This window comes from Salvia hispanica, chromosome 4 (genome assembly GCF_029641045.1).
Source record: "Salvia hispanica isolate PSC_SH4W2 chromosome 4, Shi_PSC_v1, whole genome shotgun sequence".
In the NCBI taxonomy this organism is placed as follows: Eukaryota; Viridiplantae; Streptophyta; class Magnoliopsida; order Lamiales; family Lamiaceae; genus Salvia; species Salvia hispanica.
In genome coordinates this window covers 15,230,753-15,234,213 of record NC_142695.1, presented here as the reverse complement: position 1 = coordinate 15,234,213, position 3,461 = coordinate 15,230,753, and the positions used below count along the sequence as shown (strand labels likewise).

General features: G+C 45.2%; 1 pseudogene; it reads right to left on the bottom strand.

The window, feature by feature from the left end:
* Nucleotides 1–200: 200 nt before the first annotated feature.
* LOC148927340 (rosmarinate synthase pseudogene) lies at nt 201–1,947 on the bottom strand (annotated as a pseudogene).
* Between the last annotated feature and the right edge of the window lie 1,514 nt (nt 1,948–3,461).

Genomic DNA, 3,461 nt, shown 5'->3' with positions numbered 1-3,461 from the left:
GCCCATATAAAAAAAAGCAGCCCAATGTTATTAAAAAAAAAAGAAAACCCAGTCTCCCAACTGTTTTTTCTTCATCATGCAGTCCCAAATCATGATAGTATCCCACTTCAAATTATTAAACAGCTCAATCAAGAGTGATAATATATGCTCCTACAAGTAAATGATTTAATGATAACAACCAATTTTGTGTAGTACAACTCTCAAATTTTAGACACGAGGCATGAATCATCGTTATATAGCAGCTTTTGAAATCGTTTCATTGGGTATTGGTGCAGTGTGATCGCAAGCAACGCGCCTCCTTCATTTTGAGGATCAGCAAACAGAAAACTCTTCCCTTCGAAGATAGCTCCGCCGGGTCCGATGAAAACAGGTTTCCCCCATCCGAAATCCGCTTCATAGAACGGCAGCCTAACCCCGAAATTGGGGCTTTTCACGTTGTTTTGGCTGCGAATTATGCCTTCCACATTCCCCATATGCAACTCCAAGTAATCCAAAGAAGACCTCATGTATTCATCGCCCATTCGAGTGATTGCCTCGTGCACTTTCTCCACCGCGAACCTCAACGGCTTCGATTCCAGCTCCCCACTCACTGCCAATGCACCCGTGTAGAAAATCCCATTCCCGAAAAAACCCTCTGGGAGAGGGGGCTGTAGTTTCTGCCGCGCATTCAGAGGGAACTGCAGCTTCGTCTCCTGATCCTGAGGCAGGCTGCGGGCGATGCTCACGCAGCGCCACACGTGGCCTGCCACAACCTCGTAAGTTGTATAATTCGAACTGCCGCTGCATTTTTGCTTGAGGGCGTTGATGTGATCGCAGCTTAGTCTGAACGTGGAGAATGTTGTGTCTCCGCCGTGGATTGGGGTTTTGAGCCGCGGAGGGGGTTGGTGCTCGATGTGGCGGAACCGGGGTTGCGGGGGGTTGCACGCCGAGAGGACGCGCCGGTCCAAGGAAACAGTAGGGACGGTGGTAAGGCCGCGAGCAATTTCCGACCACGTGTTGATGAAATGGAGTGCGGAAAACCCGTCTGATGTGTGATGTTCGTTGGCCAAACCTACGCTCACTCCGCGGCATTTGAAATGAGTTAACTACATGTACAAAAATCACATTAATGAATCGATTCATAAGATTAGAGATGCCCAAGGTTTTCGGTTCGGGCGGTTAACCGTGGAACCACAACCGGCGGTTCCTATTCCGAATTGGAATCATGGGATTTAAATCGAACCAAAACTGTCACTTTTAGAACTGTGGTTCGGTTCAAGTTCCAAAATTCCAGAACCGAAACCGTGCCGGGACCAATGGTTCCTGAAATCGGCAAAAACCGCCGGAGAATCGTGAAACCGAGCCGAAACCGCAAAATATCGCTCAAAACCGGCGGTTCGGAATCATGAAAAGCCGTAAAAAAACTGCCGAAAAACCAGTGGTTCTGAAACGAAACCGTAACCGCAAAACACCCTCGCAGTTCAGTTCTGAAACCGTGGGCATATCTAGGAAGATATCTATAATTAAATTTTGGATAATAGTAAGTGAAACGCACCTGCACCAGAAAAAGAGGGAAGGTGGAAATTCCTTGAGAGTAATCGACAGTGGGGATGAGGTTGAGGTCAGGGCTAAGGGTGTAGAAATCACCAAGTCATCGAGGGTGCTTTCACACTCTGCCTCCATGAACAACACCCCTTCCTCGTTGCAGTTGATCTCATCAAGGCGACCGCTATTTTCCTTTCTCAGCCTGCCCGCATACGGGTAGAACTCAGCAAGGGCTCGGCTTAGAGCTGCCTTCAGCACCGCCGTGTAGAAGAAGCCAGCGGCGCCATCGCAGCGGTACAAGTACATCCACCGAGTATGGTAGGTCTCATGAAAAACTAAGTCTAAATTGGAGAGCCACACACTGCCCCTTGGAGTTTCTTCCATTGGGTTTACCATTATTGATTCTTTCATTCTCATCTTCATGCTTCCCACAACTGAATTACTTCTATGATTTTACTTCCGATTGCTCAATATACGTACGTACTTACGCAAGTGAAGATTGTTAATTGTCTTGATTGGGTTTCTCAATTTTCGGCAGTATTGAATTTTATACTACTATTGTCAGGGATTGGGCGCCGATATGATCACCGAACAATAAAGAAAACGAAAACAAGACAACACAACTCGATTTTACGTGGTTCGGTATAAACCTACATCCACGGGAAAGGTTTGGATCTCGATTGTATTACTCACTGCAGTTTACACTCTCAAAGATGAACTACAAAGAATCAAGAAGAAGACTAAGATTACAACACACTCAAGATACTAACCTCTCTGCTCTATCGACGAATTCTCTTCCTTTCTCTCTTTGGGTATAAAACTCTCTCTCTTTTAACCGGAAGTTGAAACTTCCTTTTTATATCTTCACAGCTGGAAAAGGCTTCTGTTGTAACTAACTCTCTTAGCATTAATCCAGTGAGCTATCGCACACGTGAGCTACCATGCACCTTAGTACACACCATACGTTGCATGACCATTATAACTCACAATCTCCACCTTGGCCATGAACAACTACAAACCAAGATACTCCCTTTCCTTCTCACAACTCCACCTTAATGAGACAACACACTAACCAGCTCTAAGCAATGTTGTAGCTTAGCAACTGGAAGTGCCTTGGTTAACGCACCAGCTGCATTATCCTCTGTTCCAATTTTCACCACTTCGACTTCTCCGGTAGCTATTTCATCCCTTATGAAGTGTAGCCGAACGTCGATGTGTTTACTTCTCTCATGGAAGAACTGGTGTTTCGATAGGCATTTCGCGCTATTACTGTCACACAATACCCTTACCTTGTCTTGCCCAATACCAAAATCTCCAAGAATCCCCTTTAGCCACTTTCCTTCTTTGATAGCTTCGGTAAGTGCTATGTACTCAGCTTCTGTCGTGGATAAAGCGACCACAGATTGCAATGTAGACTTCCAGCTCACTGCACTGTTGTTGAGCTTGAAGATATATCCACTTTGAGATTTCCTTGTGTCCAGATTAGTCGCATAGTCCGAGTCACAATACCCCAACAATGGGTTTTCACTGCTCTCTTGCTGCTTGAACAAGATTCCAACATTCTTAGTCCCACTGACATACCTCAAAACCCATTTCAAAGCCATCCAGTGATCCTTCCCAAACTCCTTTATATACCTACTGGTCACACTAATCCCATGCGCCAAGTCAGGTGCATACCATACAATACATAAGGCTACCCACAATGTTGGCATAAGGGATATCTTGCACTTCTTTCCTTTCTTCTTCTGTTTTTGGTATTTGCTCGAGTGAGAGCTTAAATTGTTGCCCCAGTGGAATTGATACACTTTTGGAATTCTCCATCTGAAACCTCTGAATCAACTTCTTCAAGTAATCAGTTTGCAGCAGCCACAACTCTCCTTTGGTTCTGTCTCTTTGAATATCCATTCCTAATATCCTTCAAGCCTCTCCCAAATCCT